General features: G+C 38.5%; 1 protein-coding gene and 1 pseudogene across 1 annotated transcript in view; one reads left to right on the forward strand and one right to left on the reverse strand.

Moving 5' to 3' along the window:
• SNX3 (sorting nexin 3) overlaps positions 1 to 23,129 on the reverse strand; it is a 40,335-nt gene that overhangs the window by 11,321 nt on the left and 5,885 nt on the right. The gene's annotated exons all lie outside the window — the stretch shown is intronic.
• On the forward strand, positions 15,654 to 16,114 carry LOC129512763 (40S ribosomal protein S25-like; annotated as a pseudogene).

A 23,129-nucleotide genomic window follows, 5' to 3' on the forward strand; every position in this document is an offset into this window, starting at 1 on the left:
TGAAAATAAATAAATTAAAAATCGGCAGAACACGGAATAACTAATGGCAAGTAATGTTCAAACATCATTCACACAAGAAATGCCAGTCAAAAGAGTAAGATCCCATTTTCACTCATCAGACAGGCAGGTATTACATTTAAATACCTCGTGATGGTGAGGAGAGGACAGCAGCCAGCCAGCCAGTCACTTGAAAAAAATGCTGGGGCCCATGGGGTGGCTCAGGCAGTTAAGCATCTGCCTTTAGCTCAGGTCATAATCTCAGGGTCCTGGGATCCAGTCCCACTTTGGGCTCACTGCTCAGCAGGGAGCCTGCTTCTCCCTCTCTCTCAAATAAATAAATAAATAAATAAATAAATAAATAAATAAATAAATAAATATCTTTTAAAAAAAAAAGGAAAATATGTTGATGGTAGTAAAAACTGGTACAACCTGTAAGAAGAGCATTTTGGTGACCTCTATCACTCTTTTAAATGCATCTTAAAAATAAGATGAAAACCCAGAGTGAGGCAAACCATAAGAGAGTCTTTTTTTTTTTTTTTAAGATTTTTTATTTATTCATGAGAGAGAGAGAGGCAGAGACACAGGCAGAGGGAGAAGCAGGCTGCATGCAAGGAGCCTGATGTGGGACTTGATCCCGGGTCCCCAGGATCACACCCTGGGCTGCAGGTGGTGCTAAACCACTGCACCACCGGGGCTGCCCCCATAAGAGAGTCTTAACGCTAGGAAACAAACTGAGGGTTGCTGCAGGGGAGGTAGGTGGCAGAATGGGTTACAGGGTGATGGGCATTAACGATGGCACTGGGTGTTATATGCAACCAGTGAATCACTAAGTTCTACTCTTTAAAACTAAAACTAAATAAATAAATGCATGTATCTTTTAAGCCAACAATTCCACTAGGAATTAATCCTACAAATATTCCCATGTATATAAAAAAAAGTGTGTAGAAGTTTAAGCATTGTTCATGTAATAGTAAAATAAACAACCTAATAAAACTGTTACAAACAGAAAATGAAACATTATGCAGCTTTTACAAACTATATAATTCAGCCACAGACTGATCAGAAAGTCTGCCTGAGGGCAGCCTGGGTGGCTCAGGGGTTTGGCGCAGCCTTCAGTCTGGGGAGTGATCCCGGAAACCAAGGATCGAGTCCCATGTTGGGCTCCCTGCATGGGGCCTGTTTCTCTCTCTGCCTGTGTCTCTGCCTCTCTCTAGCTCTATGAATAAATAAATAAAATCTTTAAAAAAAAAAAAAAGCCTGCCTGAAATGTGTTAAGTACAATAAGTTTCAGAGCATGCGACTTTTTTTTTAAGCGTGGGACTCGATCTCAGGGCCATGAGTTCAAGTCCTACTTTGGGGGTAGAGATTGCATAAAAAAATAAAATCTTAAAAAAAAGAAGTTTCAGAACAGTATATATAGTATGATACCATTTATATAATAAAAGCATAAAGGAACAGATAATGGATTTGGCTGGTATTCTTTCAACACATAAAGCCATGTTATTGGAAGATAGTTGAAAATGGTTAAAACAGTATAAACTACACACTGAGTAATCTCAAGCACAGATCATGGGAAAACTGAAAAGATTAAACTGTGTCCTGAGTATGCTGCTAAGATATGTGTATCTGTGAACACCAGGAGTAAACATCTCTGAACAGGAAAATAACCTTGAAACAGAAAAACAGAACAGAGAAGTTACCACAAAAATTGAAGCCACAGAATCGGACAGAGTAGCTACATGTTTGTGCATGAGGGGTATTAAGAACACTTGGTTCTGGGGAGCGGGGGAGAACATTTGTTTTGTTTTTTAAAGATTTTATTTATTCACGGGGGTGGGGGGGTGGGTAGAGACACAGGCAGAGGGAGAAGTAGGCTCCATGCAGGGAGCCTGACGTGGGACTCAATCCCGGGACCCTGGGATCATGACCTGAGCTGAAGGTGGCGCTAAACCGCTGAGCCACAGGGGCTGCCCAGAACATTTGGTTCTGTTCTCATCACAAGAAAGAAAAATTTGTAACTGTGTATGATAAGCGATGTTAACTAGACTTATTGTGAACATTTCACAAAGCATGCACATATGGAATAATTATGTTGTACACCTGAAACTAATGCAGTATGTCAATTATATCTTTTTAAAAACTTATTTAAGTAATCTCTACACCCAGGATGGACCCAAACTCACAACCGTGAGATCAAGAGTTGCTCTGTCTCCCTACTGAGCCAGCCAGGTGCCCCATGTCAATTACATCTTAAAAAAAAAGGGGGGGGGTCCCTGGGTGGCGCAGCGGTTTGGCGCCTGCCTTTGGCCCAGGGCGCGATCCTGAAGACCCAGGATCGAATCCCACGTCGGGCTCCCGGTGCATGGAGCCTGCTTCTCCCTCTGCCTGTGTCTCTGCCTCTCTCTCTCTCTATCATAAATAAATAAAAATTTATTAAAAAAAGTCACTTCTAGCCATTTCTAAGGCTTATCTGCTTGAAGAATATGGACAAGAGTCAGACTACTGAAGCAAATTATAGCAAAAATTCCTTAAAGGTTTTACTCTGGATTTCATTTAAAATGCTTTATAGATGAGGCCCCTAGGTGGCTCAGTCAGTTAGGCATCTGCCTTCGGCTCAAGGTGATGATCCCGGGGTCCTGGGATCTCTGCTGCTCCCTTGGCTTATGTATGCTCTGTCAAACAAATAAATAAAATCTTAAAAAAATAATTAAAACATGCTTTATAGACTTACCCAGAAAGTGAATTCTGAAATTAAACATAAATGATAAATATTAAGATGACTGAAACTTTTATTTTTTTAAAAGATTTTTTATTTATTTATTCAGAGAGAGAGAGACAGAGAGAGGCAGAGACACAGAGGGAGAAGCAGGCTCCATGCAGGGAGCCCGACGTGGGACTCAATCCTGGGTCTCCAGGATCACACCCTGGGGCTGCAGGCGGCACTAAAACCGCTGAGTCACTGGGGCTGCCCTGACGGAAACTTTTAAAAAGCAACATTTAGTATTCTCTCATTCCGACATTGATATTTCCCCCTAATTTCAAAAAATTGTTCTAAATTGCTCAGATTGAGCATAAACTAGAAGACACTATTTTCTGCTCACTACTGCTATTTTACCTAATAGGTAAAACTGTCAAACTCAATGATTTGTATTAAATAACAATATTTTATTTGTAGGAACACTAACCAGAGACAGGTAAGATCAGAGACAAGTAAAACTAAAGTCTACCATCAGGCAAGAGCCATAAACAAAGCCATAATCTTCACCTATGTGTATAGGTATATATTATTAATAATGCTGAAGGGGAATTTGAGTAACGTTGGTCTTTGCAACTGCATTCATGGAACTGTGAAAATTGTACAACTCATGTTTCATTATAAATCTAAAGCAAAGATAGAGGCTCCCTACAAACACATCAGCTATTCTCATAGGATCTATATAAGAAACCCAGTATTAAAAATAATTTAAAGCTATGTCAGGGCTATGGTACAAACTAACATTTAAAAAGCAAATATTGTAATTATCTGCCTCTCAAAAAGTTAAGCAAGTTGCTGGGAATTCATAAAGTCTATAAAAACGATTTTATCCACTGGGGCACCTGGTTGGCTCAGTTCGTTAAGGGTCTGCCTTCAGCTCAGGTCATGATCCCAGGGTCCTGGGACTGAGTTCCACGTAGGGCTCCCTGCTCAGTGGAGAGCCTGCTTCTCCCTCTCCCTCTGCTCATGCTGTCTCAAATAGTATCTTAAAAAAAACAACCCAATTTTATATACCATTCTAAAATATGCCTTTTTAATTATCATAACCCAAATACTAGTTAATATGTCACTACTACTTAATAACAATTTGGGGGGATGCTTGGGTGTCTCTGTCAGTTGAATATCAGACTCTTGGTTTTGGCTCAGATTGTGATCTCAGGGTCATAAGATCAAATCTCTAGTGAGGGTCTGTGTTCACCACAGAGTCTTAAGACTCTCCCTTTTCCTCTGCACCTCTCTACCATTCTCCCAAAAATAAATCTTAAAGACAAATAAATATGGGATACAATATAAAAAAGCCAGAGGGGGAAAAAAAAACCCAAATCTCTACTCTATATCCTACTTCTATTACAAAATCAAAGATATCACACTGGTTCTTCAACCCAGTTATGCTTCAGGATTACCTAGGTACCTTGAAACAATTTCTTAAATGGTACAACACAAGTATAGAAAAGTGAGCAAATGATATTGAGGGTATAGCTTGGTAAGTTTTCAGATGGCAGCAATCTGAGTAGTCTTTGAAAACACAGTCTTGAGGCCTACCTCAGAGCAACTAAATCAGTTTCTAGTGGAAGAGGCCCTTAAAAGATTTTATTCTAGAGAGAGAAAGAGAGTGAGCACAAGGGGGTGTAGAGGGGAGGGAGAAGGACAAGCAGACTCCGCACTCAGTGCAGTGAAGCAAGCTGCAGGTCTGGTATCTGCTACCACAAGATCATGACCTGAGCAGAAATCAGAGTCCGAGGCTCAACTGACTGAGCCACCCAGGTGCCCTGGCAATGAGCCCTTTAAAAAAGGTTTCACCGGACGCCTGGGTGGCTCAGTGGTTTAGCACCTGCCTTTAGCCCACGGCGTGATCCTGGAGACCCGGGATTGAGTCCCACATTGGGCTCCCTACAGGGAGCCTGCTTCTCCTTCTGCCTGTGTCTCTGCATCTCTATCTGTGCCGCTCATAAATAAATAAATAAATAAAATCTTAAAAAAAAAAGTTTCCTGGATGATTAATACAAAAGTTTAGGCATTGTTACTATAACACGTCTGACTGGTTCAAACGATCATCCAACAAGCAGCTAAACCAGTGCTTAGATGGAAATTTATAGCTGTAAATGTCCGTATTAAAAGAGATGAAATATCTCAAATGAATAAACTTCTTAGGAAACTAGAAGAATAAACTAAACACAAAACAAGTAGAAGAAAGGAAAATAATAAAAATCAATGGAAATAGAGAATAGAAAAACAGAAAATACAAATGAAAAGCATTCAATGCTTCAAATAAAGAAATGAGATTTTAATCAAATTTAAGATTATTTTTAGTATCTTGTTTTACAAAACATTGGACAAGTCATACTATTCCTTCTACAGTCAAAGAAAATTAAAGTCAGTAACCCTACTCTTTCTCACTCTGTCAAATCTCACAGAGATTCATTCAGTACAAAAGTACACACTTTAAAATAGTCTGTTATCTTGATAGTGGTTAAGAGCTCAGTCTCTGTCTGGGTTCAAATTCCAGCATCACCACTTACCTATATAACGGTGGGTCAGTTAATCTATTTTTCAATTTGCTCATCTACAAACTGCAGATAATAGTGTGAAAATATATCAAAATAGATGGTTAAAGTTGAACTAGCCCAGATAATTTCTTTTCTACTGCTTGGAAAATCATAGAAGGGATATTTTGAAATAAACTAAATGTGTAGCTCTGGAGGACCATGTTCTTAGATTTCATATAGTTTTTATAATGATGAAATGAGGTAATATACACAAACATGCTAGAATTGAACCTAGCACCCAACAACTGCACAATAAATCTAAGTTGTTTTTCTTACATTACCCCTTTTTTATCTTTTTAAACTCAGCAAAAAGTTCTAATATTAGCATACTCTCCTTTGCCATTAATCAATTGTTGTTATTGTTACATTTGCTTTCTCAATATTCTACACAAGGTTATTTTTGCTGAACCATTTGAGAACGAACTGCAGACATCATAAACCTTTACAACTAAGCACTTCAATGTGCATGTCCTAAGAACATTCTCTTATATAGCCACAGAACAAGGACCAAATAAAGGACATTAACATTGATATGCAGTCCATATTCATATTTTACCAGTTGTCCCTTTAAAATTAAAAAAAAATGGAATTCAATTAAGAATCAAGCTCTCCGCTTTGCCGTGTCTTTAATCTCCTTCAATTTAGAATAGTCTTCCTGATGTTTTGCCATTCAAGACACTGACAATTTAAACAGTGAAGGCCAGATATTTGAGATACATTATACTTTTGAGTTTGTTTCCTCCTGACCATATCCTGCATTTCTGGCAGGATTATTCCTAATGGCAAGAACGTTGAAGCATTTTCAATGCATCATATCAGAAAGGACATGATGTCAGTCTGTCCTATTACTGATCACCCAATTAAGGTTAAGTCAGCCACATTTCTCCAATGTAAAGTTACCTTTTTTCCTCTTTAAAATAGTTTTTTTTCCTTACTCTTACATTTGTTTTCATAATAAAGTTTAGTGCCATTTGGAATTTATCCACCTAAATTTAAAATTTACAGAACTTGCAGAGCACAGAATGAATTCTGCTTCTTGGAGAAATTCACATTTTTAGGTGAAGTTATTTGCCTGACTAACCATGAGAAGGAGTCTAGCTTATCACAGAAAAAAGCCTTATTCCCTGCTAAATATAGTGCCAACATATACATATATATGTATATATGTATATAGGTTAAGTACCTTACGTTTTCAATTTGATTCAGTAAATAGATTCAGAAGAGGATTTATAGTCTACTTGGCTAAAATGAAGCCATGGATATTTATTTGTACTTGCCTCAGGAGAAATTCAGAGCAATTCTCAAGCTTCTGTGTATTTTGCCTTTGCATTTGCAAGAGGAGAATATATTTTGCAGAGCACATTAATTACACAAGATACCTGGAGCATTCAGAAAATTCGAAAAGAATAAGACTAAAAACTTGAAGAAAACTATTCATTATTACTTAGTTGTTTTTTTTATTTGTTATAATAATATATCAGAAACAAAACTTTAAAGGGATGAAATGTTATGAAGTATTTGTATTCTATTTAGTGGTGAGCATAGCATAACCTATAGACATGTTGAATCATTATGCTGTATACCTGAAACTAATATAACATTTTGTCAAATATACACAAATATAAACATTTTTAAAACCCTACCATTTGAAACCAGCCATTTCCCAGAAGATATTACTAATGACATAGAGTAAAATCATCAGGAATCCAAATAGACATTATATACTATAGCATAGATTTTTGAAACCATGGTATAGAGCTCAAAAATAAGGGCTCCCTTCACATTTAAGCAGAGGAAACCGTCATACTGGTCTCCAAAAAGCTGGGTCTTACACACTTACACAGGCTGACCTATTAAAGTCAGCAGCTCACAGCTAACCTATATGTAACCTGATTATCACTGGTAGCCAAATAGAAAACCAAGCCTCAAAATGTGATCACCTGAATATAGCTTAACAATAGATACTAGAAAAATGTTTACTAGGTGTTTCTAGTATTTCTTCAGATAGTGTCACGTGTACATTTGAAAAAAGGGACTGGCAACAACATCAAAAGTATACTCAATAGACCATACTGTATTTAACCAATCCTAAGAGATGTAAATGGATGCCTCACTCTGGTTCTCATTAAGCGGCTGCATTTTTCCAAATATCTACATCTAGAGATAAAGGATAAGCTGAGAAGTGCTTAAGCTATTACCTCCCCCGTTAGTACTTTTGATACTTGTTTTACCCAATCTGGAACAGCATGAATAACTGGAGATATGGTTTATAACCTAGATGAACTCTAAATATGGCTGGGGAGAAGTCATTTAAGTGAAGAATAAGCTTTTAGTCCAGAGAACCTTTGAAATGTAGATTGTCATTAAGCCAAGGTATTTGGTTTAGTTTCTTTCTTAAAAAAAAAAAATAAGGACATGGCCTTCCAGTGATACAATTTCCCATTATTTTAAAAGACGTATCTTTTTTTTTTTTAATTGAAGTATAGTTGACATACAACATGATATTAGTTTCAGGTGTACAACATGAAAGAAGTATCCTTTATGGCATAATACCCAAAACAGTAGAGAAGAAACTATCTAGACTGCGTTAATGCACAAATCAAGTAATTCCATATACTTTTCCTACTTTAACCATAGTCTTCGTTTGTGAATTGGCAGCAAGACTCATTTGTTAGTTAGCTCATGCAAGATTTTCAATGAGCAACCTCTAAGGAAACTGCAGTAATAAGTCTACTGTAAAGAAAAATTTGTTCATGAACGTTTACATAATCCCATATAGGCTTCAGAAAGAAAACTGCTTATTAATAGTCTATGGCTTTTTTGAACTATTTTAAAAATGCAAAACTATTTTCTATATCTTCCCAACTTCCTCATGGTAAGAACTGTCTCAAGAGTTTTAAACACCCACCCATTCCCACACACCCCAACTGGCACCACCTACAGAAATTCATTCAAATTAGTCTGAAGTGGAACCCGAACATCAGTATTTTTAGGTAATCCTAAGGTGCAGCCAGGGTTGAGAATCACTGCCCCAGAACTACTATCCTATACCTACTAACTATGAAACAGGGCAGGTGAGCTAAGGAATCTGTACAATCACCAAGTCATTTTGGTTTAGCCAAGGTAATTAAGGGCAGTAACATTTTACCTCCAAGGATAGTGATTTGGAACTAACCCTTATAAGAATAACTGGAAGTGAGATATAAAGGCACTGTAAAACTACAATGTGGAAATCAGCAGAGTATTATACGTTACGAAACTATTCAGTAAATGTATTCTAAACTTCTATATATGCAGTTTCAGGCAGATAAAGACTACAAAGATCTAAAAAAGATCTCCTCCTCAAGACATATTTACAGTATGACACTGGAAGGTGGGGAGGGATTAAAGAAGTACAGTAGAAATAAAATAGCTATAAGGGGAACCTGGCTGGCTGAGTTGGTGGAGTATGCAACTCTTGATCTTGGGGTTGAGTTTGAGCCCCAATTTGGGCACAAATTACTTAAAAATAAAAATCTTTAAAAAAATAAGCCACATGTATATGAAGAACATATTAGGTTAAGTTTGCATGGTAGGCTCATAAAAAGTATCCTTACAATTAAAAAAACTATAACAGTTAATACACATTCCTTTGTAGGTATTTCATTTTGATGTCCTTTTAGACTTTTATATATAGAACTTATTAAATATGTTATGAGCTTCTCATTTAGTATCATTAATATGATTATATACAGACACTATATACACGACAGGTAGTATAATATAATGATTAATCATATGGTTCTGGAACCAGACAATCTGGTTTTAATCGCCAACTCCTGCGTTAACCAGCTATCTCACCCTTGGCAAAATGCTAAGGATGAAAGTCAGATGAAGCCTTGATATATACAGATCTAGGGAATTTATATACCCTCCTTAAGACAAACCCCCAGGGACGCCAGGGTGGCTCAGTGGTTGAGCGTCTGCCTTCAGCTCAGGGCGTGATCCTGGAGTTTTGGGATTGAGTCCCACATCAGGCTCCTGCATGGAGCCTGCTTCTCCCTCTGCCTGTGTCTCTGCCTCTCTATGTCTCTCACGAACAAATAAATAAATCTTTAAAAAAACCCAAAAAACCCTAAAGGTGAAATTACTGAGTCAAAGACTATGAATGTTAAGGCTTCAAAATGTCCTCCAGAGAGGCTACTTCACTCTAGATTGAGGAAGTACAGAACTGTAGTAGGCTATTACTTTGGTTACCTGCAATAAATCAGGCTTTTTTATCCTCTCCTCTATTGACCGGGCCATGTGACCGCCTTTGATGAATGGTATATTAGCAAGTTCTTGTGAACTGAGGCTTGTCCTCCTGAATATCTGTTCTTAAAAAGACATTGTCTCTTGGAAGTCACACTATTCTCTTAGAAGTCTAGCTATCCACATGGAAGAAAATTCTAGACCTGATCAATAGCCCCAGCTGAATTCCCAGTTGGTGCCAGCACCCACTCTCCAGCCAGCCACAACGGAATCATCTTGGAAATAAGTCTTCCAGGCCCAGTCGTGGTACTCCAGCAAGTATCAAGGAAAACAGAGATAAGCTGTTCCTTCTAAGACCTAACCAAACTACAGAATTGTGATAAAATGAATGTTAGTTGTTTTAAGTCACCAACTTTTGGGGATATTTGTTACACAGTAACAGGTAACTGAATCAGTAATCTGACTTTGGTGGAATTATGCTAAACATGGAGGATATGGAGAGGACAGTATTTCATATACAAAAATGCAGTACCTAACAAGCATACAGACTTCTTTATTTTTAACTCTGCTGTTAACTTTTTTGCTTCCTTAATAGCTCTTGACCATGCTCTGAGCAGGTGAGGTGCCTAGAAAATCTAAAATAGTTAATTGATTATGGATTATTTAATTATTAGAAGTATTCCTGCAACATTGAAGCAGCTGATAAAATGAACTGAAGTTTTCCTACTCTAACCCAAAGCAAGGTCCTAAAATAAAAGTTGTAACTTAGTAAGTTGCTTTCTCTGAACTAACCTGATAAACCTCTAAGAATACAGTATGGAATAATTTGCCACCTACATTATATAAGAATGAAACTGGGGTATTTCTTCAAAGAATGGAATATTACCTGGAACACAAAAACATGAAAACGGGTATTTGAGTCTTAATTCTTTAAGACATAAGCGATGCTTATATTAATAAACCCCCTTCTCTTTTTGTGAGTGATTAGCTATAACAAGAGCAACTAAACAATGATATTAAATACTACATATATACATGTTTTAAATTTAGAGACAGCAGTGTCATTACAATATTTTTTTTTTTAAAGATTTTATTTACTCATGAGAGACACAGAGAGAGAGGCAGAGACAAAGGCAGAGGGAGAAGCAGGCTCCCCACAGGGAGCCCTATGTGGGGCTTGATCCCAGGGACTCCAGAATCATGCCCTGGGCCAAAGGCAGGCGCTCAACTGCTGGGCCACCCAGGAGTCCCTCATTACTATATTTAATTCCTTCCATAAAGCCCCACAGAATGATTATCGTTCTTATGACCCAAAAGTACTCAAATCACTAACACAAAATCCTTTTATTAGAAATAGTAAGTAACTCTTGTAAGAACCCTCATAATAAACCACTGGAAAAAGCACAGGTCAAAAGAGGAGTTGTAACTTGTCATCAAATATTTCAATATATTAATAATTAGGTTAGTATAATTAAAATTTCTTGCCAGTATATATTCTTTAACTGTTAGGCCATCATCAGTGTTTGTGGTAGGGCTAGAGAGCATGGTATTCTGGATTCTGTTCCTCATAATTTAAGCTCACTTCTGAGTACTCTAGCCTCTTTTCTCCTCATACTTTCCATTCCTTGCCCTCTCCTCTGAGTTGTGAAGTTTGTCAGAAAAGGAAATCATTCCAGATCCTTCACCTCTAGCCCCCAAACTACTTGGAAGTATGACAAATAATATATTTTAAATCATGACACTTATAAATACTAATTATGAAGTCTCATAAGCCACTGATGCTACTTAGAATGCTAAGAACTATACAGAATAAAAAGTATTAATTAAGAATCTACCATGAACACTGACTAAATCCATCCCTGATTAGCAGACTTTAATATAGACAAACATAGGTAAGGGGTAAGGAGAGAGAAATTAAGGATACCAGAATACAACGGGGCAAGTTTCTATAACATAGAACACAATTTGAGGAATACATTATTATGATAAAGACATGTATGTACCACCTTTTAGGCTTAGAGGCTTTAAAACTAATAAAAAAAATTTCCTGGGGCATCTGGATGGTTCAGTAGATTGAGCATCCAACTCTTGGTTTTGGTTCAGGTCCTGATCTCAGGATCCTGGGATCAAGCCCTGCTCAGGCTCAGTGCTCAGCAGGGAGTCTGCTTCTCTCCCTCTGCTGCTCCTCTGGCTCTCTCTCTAAAGTAAATAAATCTTTAAAACAAAAGTTACTTTCCTTCATTAAATCTGAGTCGCATCATCTTTAAAATGAAGATACTGCCATTTACCTCAATAATTAAATAGGAACTATTATTACTTCACATATATTATGCCCTTACTGTATACTGAGTGTAGGGCAAATATCATGCCACATTAAAAATTTTTATTTAAATTCTAGTTAGGTAACATACAGTGCGATATTGGTTTCAGGAGAATTCACCGATTCCGTATTTACATATAACACCCAGTGCTCATAACAAGTGCCCTCCTTAATACCCATTATCCATTTAGCCAATCCCCCTATCTATCAACCCTGTTTGTTCTCTATCTTTAAAAGTCTCTTATGGGTTGTTTCCCTCTTTTTTGTCCCCCTTCCCATATATTCACCTGTTTTATTTCTTAAATTCCACATGAGTAAAATCATGTGGTATTTGTCTTTGTCTGACTTATTTATTTCGCTTAGCATAATACATTCTATTCTAGCTCCATCCACATATTGCAAATGGCAAGATTTCATTTATTTGATGGCTAAGTAATATTCCAGTGTGTGTGTGTGTGTGTGTGTGTGTGTGTGTGTACACACCACTTCTTTATCCATTCATCAGTCGATGGACATTTGTGTTCTCTCCATAGTTTGACTATTATTGACAATGCTGCTATAAACATCAGGGTGCATGTACCCCCTTGAGTCAGTATTCTTGTATCCTTTAGGTAAATACCTAGTAGTGGGACTGGATCATAGAGTAGTTCTATTTTTAACTTTTTGAGGAACCTCCATACTGCTCTCCAGTGACTACACCAGTTTGCATTCCCACCAACAGTGCAAGTTGCGTTCCCCTTTCTCCATATCTTTGCCAGCACCTGTTGTTTCCTGTGTTGTTGTTGATTTTAGCCATTCTGACAGGTGCGAGGTGTATCTCAACATGGTTTTGATTTGTATTTCATGTGATAATGAGTGATGTTGACCATCTTTTCATTCTGCTAGTCATCTGGATGTCTTCTTTGGAAAAGTGTCTATTCATCTTTTCTGCCATTTCTTTCTTTCTTTTTTTTTTAAAGATTTTATTTATTTATTCATGAGAGACACAGAGAGAGAGAGAGAGAGAGAGAGAGGCTCAGAGACACAGGCAGAGGAAGAAGCAGGCTCCATGCAAGGAGCCCAATGTGGGACTCGATCCCGGGTCCCCAGGATCACACCCTGGGCTGCAGGCGGCGCCAAACCGCTGCGCCACCGGGGCTGCCCTCTTCTGCCATTTCTTAACTGGATTGTTTGGTTAAGCTCTTTATACATTCTGGATACTAATGCTTTATTAGACATGTCATTTGCAAATATCCTTCCCCATTCCATAGGCTGTCTTACAGTTTTGTTGATTGTTTTCTTCACAGTACAGAAACTTTTTTTTTTCTGGATGAAGTCCCAATAGTTCATTTTTTGCTTTGTCTCCCTAGCCTTCAGAGATGTGTCTAGTAAGAAGTTACTACAGCCAAGGTCAAAAAGGTGGCTGCCTGTGTTCTCTAGGATTTTGATGGTTTCCTGTCTCATATTTAGGTCTTTTATCCATTTTGAATTTATTATGGTGTATAAAGTGGTCCAGTTTCATTCTTCTGTATTTTGCCATCCAGTGTTCCTAATACCATTTGTTGAAACTGTCTTTTTCCACTGGATATTTTTTTTCCTTTATTAAAGATTAGTTGACCATATAGTTGTGGGTCTATTTTCAGGTTTTCTATTCTGTTCCATTGGTCTATATGTCTGTTTTTGTGCCAGTATCATACTGTCTTGATGACTATAGCTTTGTAATATAGCTTGAAGTCCAGAATTATGATGCCTTCAGTTTTTTCTTTTTCAGGATTGCTTTGGCTGTTCAGTCTTCTATGATTCCATACAAATTTTAGGATTGTTTGCTCTAGCTCTGTGAGAAATGCTGGTGGTATTTTGATAAGGATTGCATTGAATGTGTAAACTGCTTTGGGTAGTATAGCCACATGTCACATTTAATCCTCTGTGAAGTTTCATTTTTACAGCTGAAGAAACTCAAAAAGTGGAGTAAAGTAACTTGCTCAGGGTCATATGCATACAAATAGGCAGAGAGGAAGGATTTTTTCAAGTTCAAAGTTCATGATCTTAAGGCACACGATGGTTACAGTACTTGACCCAAATAGATGTTAAATAAATAAAGCTTTAAAACCTCCACTAAGCGATTAATATGTAAAAACAAGAAGCTAAGTAACATTCGATCAAGAGGCCTCTAAAAACCTTTAAACATTGCACAAAAAGTGCTTCTGAGCACACATAAGTTAACATTAAAAGCTTAATAGTATCAGTAAAATGTCTTCAAAATAAAAACCTCAAAAAAAGGTATAATGCAAAAAGGTAAAGGTGGGAGCTGCTGCAATGGTGAAGAGTTAAGCAACCCCCCCCACCGCCAAATCAATGATAAAGCTAGACAAACATGTCAAGAATAATCATATCAGGGTTCTGAAAATTGGTATTATTACGAGCAGGCAGAGTTACGAAGAATTGGTTTCCTCTCCTGCTTTGGTAACTTGAAGGAAAAGATTATATAAACTTAAACAACTGTCCCTCCTTCGTTATTTGTTTCCATATTTTTTATAGTGATAAAATACACATAAAATTTATCATTTTATGTTACAGAGTATACAATTTTAAGTGTACAGAATTCTGAAGCATTAATGTGAACAATTCACATTGTTGTATAACCATCACTACCATCTATTGTGCCATGTTTAAATAATACACTTTATAATAATATAAGAGATTCTGAAGTTTTGACTTTTCCTTAAGAACATTTCAATGAGGGTACCTGGGTGGCTCTGTGGGTGAGTGTCTGCCTTTGGCTCAGGTCATGATCCCTGGGTCCTGGGATCGAGTCCTGCATCAGGCTCCCCAAAGGGAGCCTGCTTCTCCTTCTGCCTCTGTCTCTCCTTCTTGAATAAATAAAATTAAAAAAAAAAAAAAACACTTCAATGATATATCAGAGTTTGGGAGAAAAAATGCAGATCTGGTAATTTATGTCAGAAAACCATCATTCACTGAAATTAGTACTGTCTCTTCTCTTTTTTTAAAGTGCAACAGAAAGAGGCAATTCAGTAATTAAATGATAGCAGCAGCTAATACTAAATAAATAAGAATTTTTTTTTTTTTTAACAACAAGGGGCTTAAGCTCACAACCCTGGGATTAAGACATGAGCTGAAATCAAGAGTCAGATGTTGAACAACTGACTGACCCACCCAGGGTTCCCAAATGAGATAGTATTTAAAGTCCATAACACACATCATAAAATTCTCATGTAACTCTAAAGACAATAGTTAACACTGTCATCTTTAGAATGGGTAATAGGTTCAGAGGCGTTAATTGTCCAAGGGCACTCAATAGGCTGGGCAAACTAGGATATGAATTCAAGTTCATAATTTAAGTGTTCTTGGACTATGTTAATAAACACTATCTCCCAAAGAACAAAAACTTAGTGAAAGTTCTAAAAAAAAAAATGGAAATCCATGCAATGTAAGTATTCAAGAGTTTTACTTCTCTGCTACAATCTCTCCCTTGTCCCCTCACCCCCACACATATAATAATACTCAAGTCTGTTTCCAGTTCTTTTCTACCATCACTGGGTAGGGAAAGATAGCCGCAGATGCTTAGACCAACTGAGAAAGAAGTCTAGCTTCCTTGAGAATGATACCTGAATATGATAAACACAGAGGTAAAACCCAACATGAAAATGAGGTCTGTCGGTGGGGTACAGGTAAGGAGCCCTACACAGGGATTGACAGAGAAGGAGAAAAACAAAATGTAGTATCAGGGCAAGTGTAGGAATTAATAGTAGTAAATAATAGCAACTATAAATTAAAAGCCCAAAACTTGCTTTTTGTCCGACATCTTAGTGAGGCTGCAGGGGTGGGCTGTTGCTCTCTGAGCTTCGCTATGCCGCCCAAGGACAACGAGAAGAAGAAAGATGCTGGAAAGTCGGCCAAAAAGGACAAAGACCCGGTGAACAAATCTGGGGGCAAGGCCAAAAAGAAGAAGTGGTCCAAAGGCAAAGTTTGAGACAAACTCAATAATCTGGTGTTGTTTGACATAGCGACATATGACAAACTCTGTAAGGAAGTTCCCAACTATAAGCTTTTAACTCCAGCAGTTGTCTCTGAGAGACTGAATATTCAAGGTTCTCTGGCCAGGCAGCCCTTTAGGAGCTCCTCAGTAAAGGACTTACTAAACTGGTTTCAAAGCACAGAGCTCAAGTAATTTACACCAGAAACACCAAGGGTGGAGATGCCCCAACTGCTGGTGAAGATGAACAAGATCCCACCAACTACATTTTGGGAAATAAAACTTATTAAATGAAAAAAAACAAAAAATAACCCCCCCCCCAAAACTTCTCACATAATACAGAATTTCTGGCAATACTGATAGCAAAAAACCGCCAAGATGTCTCTGAAACCATATGATACTGATAAGAAACTGTGCTCTTTCAATGAAGTCAGGTGAAACTAGGATAAACAGGACAAACAGTAATCAGAAGCACAAGCCATCAAAAACTGCCGAAGGGAGTTTTGCAATAATTCAAACAACATAACAAGGTGACTTGTTCAACAACCAAGAATTTAAGTTAGAAAGTTATAAAAATACAAGTTTTCTAGGATATTTCAATGAATCTATAACTGAAGCTGTTTTTCCTTTGCAGCTTGTTCAACCCTTTCAACCTCAGCCGATGCAGACTCCTCAGCAACTTCAGGTGTTTACGAAGAGTACGTTAGGGACGCCTGAGTGGCTCAGTGGTTGAGCATCTGCCTTTGGCTCAGGTCGCCACCCTGGAGTCCTGGGATCCAGTCCCACATTGGGCTCCCTACATGAAACCTGCTTCTCCCTCTGCCTATGTCTCTGCCCCTCTCTCTCTCTCTCTCTCTCACGAATAAATAAAATCTTTCAAAAAAAAAAAAAAAGAGTATGTTAATGTGTATACTGAGGGACAATGCTGATTTATGGAAGTGCCTTACAATCTAAATTTAATATCCACTGGTGAGTTGCTTTTAGTTTGCCTAAGTAAGAACTTAGTCATAAGACTTCAACATCTTAATCTAACAGACTTTTTCTGAGGCCTTTATAAAGAAAGAACCCTTGAGGAAGCAGGGCAGGAAGGGATTTTGGGAAGCATTTCCTCTTCTACTGGCCACTGCAAGACCTTAAAGAGACTGCAACTCCACTGGAGAACAGGAAATTACTTCAGGGGCCCTGAGCTAAGTTTAATCTTGGGAAAGCCCAGGGCTCTCAACAGATCTGAAAGCATTTTTAACGGAAATCTCTCTGAACCACACAGACTTTACATCTACCTGTACAGGACTACAGAGAAGATTCTATACACTCTGAAAGGCAACCACTCATCCCAGTTCTCTTTGGTTAAGCTACTATAGTTTAACTATAGTTTATAAACTTGTGCTCAACTTCCTAATATAATAAAATTATGCTGGGACGCCTGGGTAGGTCAGCAGTTGAGCGTCTGCCTTTGGCTCAGGGCGTGATCCCTGGGTCCTGGGATCAAGTACCACACCAAGCTCTCCATGGGGAGCCTGCTTCTCCCTCTGTGTCTCTCATGAATAAATAATATATAAATAAATATATAAAATAAAATATAAAATAAAATAATGCTATAAAGAAAATATGTCTCTAACCTTTGACTGGATTAAGAAACTTTCTCTATCTTAATTAGCAGAGAAGAGGGTGGTATGTCACTACATGCTTGGGAGTTTGGCCCAGGGTTAACAGTGAACAGACTATGAATGACCACTGACTGGAAACACAATGAAATGGGGCAAAAAAGGTTAAAGAAACTGAGGAGAGAAAGCCCTATATACAATGGTCCCTGTATATGGAACCATCCTGCATATTCAAAACCAATTATTACTTATAATGAACTAAAGACAAGTCAAACTAGTCAACTTTAATTCCAAGGAAACTGGACAAATAGACTACTGGTAGTCTGAATCTAACACTTCAATTCAAATAGCCTCGTATGGCTAATGGCTATTATATTAGAATAGATTTAGACAAAGGCATATCAAGTTCTAGAGAAGAGCAAATCAAAACACATATTTCTTCTAAACAATTCACTGAACAGTATTTATAACTAATGGCCTACTCCAACCTATAAATCCTTTCCTAATTTTATGAATGTTTTACCAGATTTTATAATTAGAATCCTTCTTCTACAATACCTCCTTAGCTTTGACCTTCTTGAACTTTCTTCATACAGAAGCTCTGGGTGCCCTGTGTATTTGATACATATATTTTATAGACCTCAGAGTCTTTTAGGTTGGATTTTTAAAATCTATCCTGTCACAAATGGATCTGGATGTTTTAAGAGAACAGATTGTTCTTGCTCATTATAGATAAATGCCTGAAGTTAACATGCAGAGGTTTCTTTCCAAAATAGAAACTGAGGGAAAAAATTTCTAACATCAGAAGAAATTGTATAGTTATACATCTACTGCTTGAAATACTTAAATATATTTTAGACTTTGAAACACAGAATCACAAGATGCCAAAGTCAAAGTACTTTTCTATTCTGTGTGCTTGGCATTATGGAGGTTCAGAGGCCTAATAATCAAGAATAACACCTTTTCTAAGTTAAATTTTAACCAAGAGCCAATACTCTACAGTATTCATCACATACTCATAATCTTACACTGGTTTAGTCTCAGAAGTTGGTCCCCTCTCATACAACAGCACCAGATCACAACAGCAAGGATAAACCACTGTATCAAAGATTATGTGGTTCTTTCTCTTATACTCAGTTAAAAAAAAAAAAAACTGCATTGGGGATGCCTGAGTGGCACAGCAGTTGGGTGTCTGCCTTTGGCCCAGGGCTTGATCCTCGAGTCCTAGGATAGAACCACATTGGGCTCCAAGGATCTTAGGATCGAGTCCCACATCGGGCTCCCTACATGGGAGCCTGCTTCTTTCTCTGCCTGTGTCTTTGCCTCTCTCTCTCATGAATAAATAAATGAAATCTTAAAAAAAAAAAAACTGCATTGGCCATTTAATATTAATCTTGAGCTATACCTGGATAGCCAAAGTGACTTAGTCGCTCAGTAATTTTCTCTTCAGTTTGGAAAAATAATCCTCTATAACCTATTAATTAAGGCAGCCCAATGTGGGGCTCAAATTCACCACCCTAACATCAAGAGTCATATACTCTACTAACCCAGTCAGGCACTCCAAGGCATCTAACTTTTTATGTGGGGAAATAAAAAAGATTTCTTTTTTCAAAGACGATGAGCAATGGGAATCTTCTCTCTCTCTTTTTAAAAAGATTTTGAGAGACAGAGCACAAGTTGGGGGGGTGGAGGGAGTGGGACAAGCAGACTTCCTGCTGAGCATGGAGCCCAACTCAGGGCTTGATCCCAGAACCTCGAGATCATTAACAGGAGCCGAAGTCAGATATTTAACCAAGTGAGCCACCCAGGTGCCCCAGAAAAAATATTTTTCTACACAATTGGTAAAACATCTTGGCAGAGTAAAAGGAGAGGGATAATAAGAACCAATGTTGCTAGATTCTGATGGAGAAGAAATATAAAGCTGTGGCCTATGACAAGTCTAAGTCAGGCTGAACCCCCATCCCTACTGACTCTCATTCTTTTGAAATGAATGAGTATCCCTGGAAATGATTCTTAGTACAGGTGTATGGTCATTCTTATTAATTTCCTATTGCTGCTGTAACAAATGATCACAAACTTAGCTTAAAATACAAATTTATTACTTAAAACTTTAGAGGTGCTCCAAAAGCTACAAAAACAGGGAAACACACAGCTTGCTCACTCCTGCTGTAAATATATTAGTAGTGTCTTAATGTTCTCAGTGGGGCACCTGGGTGGCTCAGTTGGTTGGGCTTCCTGACTCTTCATTTCAGCTCAAGATCTTAGGGTGGTGAGATTTAAGCCCCATGTCTGGCTCCACACTCAACAGGGAGTCGGCTTCTCTCTCTCTCTTCGCCTCTGCCCCTCCTCCCACTCGTGCACATGCTCTCTCTAAATAAATTTATTTTATTTATTCATGAGAGACACAGAAAGAGAGGCAGAGACACAAGCAGAGGGAGAAGCAGGCTCCCTGTGGGGAGCCCAATGTGGGACTCAATCCCCAGACCCAGGATCACGCCCTGAGCTGAAGGCAGATGCTCAACCACTGAGCCATCCAGGTGTCCCTCTAAATAAATCTTAAAAAAAAAAAGTTCTGTTACACAATATTGGGGGGGGGGGGTGTCTCTGAGTATAAATTTATTTATTTAAGATTTTACTTCTCTGTTTGAGAAAGACCTAAAGGGGGAGAGGGAGAGAATCTCCAGCAAACTGAGCTAAGCACAGAGCCAGATATGGGGTTTGATCTCATGGCCCTGAGATCATGACCTGAGCTGAAACCAAGGGTTGGATGCTCAAGGAACTGAGCTACCCAAGCACTCCTGGGTGTAAATTTAAATAAAGGCCTGACAATACATAATATATACCTAGCCAACAAGATTTTTATCTACTTCAGTTTCTTTTTTTTTTTTTTAAGATTATTTATTCATGAGAGACACAGAGAGAGAGAGAGAGGCAGAGACACAGGCAGAGGGAGAAGCAGGCTCCATGCAGAGAACCCGAAGCGGTACTCGATCCTGGGTCTCCAGGACCACACCCCGGGCGGAAGGTGACGCGCTGAGCACCCCCCCCGCCCCCCGCTGCCCACTACTTCAGTTTCACTTCAAGATAACAAATAATGTCAAGGCAAAATAATTTTATAAAAATTATTTTAAGTTTTATTATGATTCTCTGGTAAGAGATACTGATCTCACTTATTTTGGTTGCTCAAATTATATACTCTATCATTCAATACCATCAACTAAAATGCTGGTTCTAAGTAGAACTGCCTCCATAGCTTTAAATAGCCATTGAAGAAAAAAAAAGGGTTAATCATCTATTTTCAAGGACCCCTAATCCAACCCCAAGGTACACCCTTATCAGAGGTGCCATATCTTCAGTTGTCTCCTTTCTCAACTTATCAAAATTAATTCTCAGGAAGATATCAAAACTCATATTTAAGACTGTCAAAACTGAGGCACCTGGATGGCTCAGCAGGTTAAGCATCTGCCTTTGGCTAACGTCAGGTTCCCGGGATTGAGCCCCAAATCAAGCTCCCTGATCAGTGGGGAGTCTACTTCTCCCTCTCCAACTGTCCCTCCCCCCACTCACGATTGCTTGCTCTAATAAAAAAAAAAAAAAAAAAACTGGGGTTCCCTGGGTGGCTCAGCGGTTTAGCACCACCTTCAGCCCAGGGCGTGATCCTGGAGTGCCAGGATTGAATCCTGCACCGGGCTCTGCATGGAGACTCCTTCTCCCTCTGCTTGTGTCTCTGCGCCCCCCCCCCCCGCCTTGGTCTATCATTAATAAATAAAATCTTTAAAAAAAAAAAAAAACTTAAAGGGCAGCCCCGGTGGCTGGCGCAGCGGTTTAGCACCTCCTGCAGCCCAGGGCGTGATCCTGGAGGCCCTGGATCAAGTCCCACGTCGGGCTCCCTGCATGGAGCCTGCTTCTCCCTCTGCCTGTGTCTCTGCCTCTCTCTCTCTCTGTGTCTCTATGAATAAATAAATAAAATATTAAAAAAAAAACTTAAAAGGGAAAGAATTAGGAGAGATGATCAGAATGTTGCTAAAGCCACACCCTAGAAGCCACACCCAAAACACTTATGCTACTGTGGTAAAGCAAAGAGTCAGTTCTTCCTTTCTTCACATGGCTGAAAATGTGACTAAATTTCCCAGCTTCCTTTGTGGGAAAGGGCAATGAGGCAGGAGTATGTTTTCCCCTTGGCTAGAAGATGGATGTGATGCTGGAGGCTCACAGTCAAGCCAGGATACTGAGACCTCTCACATGAAAAAATAAACTTTCTTCCTTAAGTTTCTTGTGAGAACAGCCCCAACTGTATCCTGATACCACCTTTCTTGAAAATTACATCAAATGTCATGTTTTACTACCCCATGTCAAAATTCCTAGGTTCTAAATATTTCCTCAAGGAGGTAAAACTCTGGTTGAAAGCATTAAGTCACTTAACTAAGAAATCAGTAAAGCAGTACCAAGATTATACTATTGCTTTTCTTGGACACCATCATTTTTATCTGATGTTCAAAAAATTGCTGGCTCTGCTCACATGAAAGCAGCACAATATGGTAAAACATCGACATATCTAAAAACAGTTCAGTCTTTTTCTTTTCCTTTTCTTCTTTTTGGTAAGCATGATTATGAACATGAAGACAGGGAAAAAATCTGTTACAAAGAATCACCAAGACAGCTAGGAGTTAAACACTTTTAGATTTTTCCCCTTTAAAGGTACTAAGTTGCAACAGTAACAAAATAGAAGAATTTCTTTCTTGGGGCGTCTGGGTTACTCAGTTGGTTAAGTATCTGACTCTTCCTTTCAGCTCAGGTCATGATCCCAGGGTGGTGAGATGAGCCCCAGGTCAGGCTCTGCCCTACTTAAGATTCTCTCTCTCCCTTTCTTTCCCTTTGCACATGCCCTTCCCCCCCCATCCCAGCTCAACTCATGCGCACACACTTGCGCACACACTCTCGTGTAAAAAAAAAAATTCTTTCTTAGATGGATATATATTTTTTTCCTGACTCCTGGCTTACCTCCATGATTATTACATGGGGATACAGACAGGGATGGCACAAGGGGCAAAAAGATCTATCCTGGCTGAACACAGTCAATGCCTCCCTTCTTCCCAAAAAGCAAAGCTATACAGGTTGTTATGCTCTGAACTAGTATTAAAGTGCCTGCCCTCCAAAAGACATTTTATCGTTGGTAAATATCACTAGTTTTCCTCTGTGCTCTCAGATTTGTCAGAATCTGCTGTTGTGTCCTGGTTGGTTAGTTATTTCTATTTATTTACTTAAAATTTGCCTTTTAAAATTCAATCAAGACTACCAACCACTATGGTTCCATTTATTTTTTCCATACCTCTCAGAGACAGAGAACATGGTGCAACCAGAAATGAGCCTTGCTGTGTACCAGTAATGTGCCCTTGCTAGGGTGCTTTTAAAACTACCATTTTCCAAATCCCACCACTAACCAATGAAATAAGAATCAAAATGATTTCAAAAGCTCCCCAGGAGAATATTCAGTATAGGCTCTGAAGATCAGAAAATGTAGATTCAAATCCCAGTTTTGTCTTTTATAATACCTATGACTTTGGGTAAGTTACTTAACCTTCCTAAACTTCACTTACTCATAATGTCCACTATGTGCTAAGTGCAGTGCCAGGTGCTGAATAAGGGTGATTAAGACAGTCCCTGTCCTCCTGTCCTCTAGGAGCTTATTAAGATACAGGAA

The sequence above is a fragment of the Nyctereutes procyonoides genome, unplaced genomic scaffold (genome assembly GCF_905146905.1).
Source record: "Nyctereutes procyonoides isolate TBG_1078 unplaced genomic scaffold, NYPRO_anot_genome, whole genome shotgun sequence".
In the NCBI taxonomy this organism is placed as follows: Eukaryota; Metazoa; Chordata; class Mammalia; order Carnivora; family Canidae; genus Nyctereutes; species Nyctereutes procyonoides.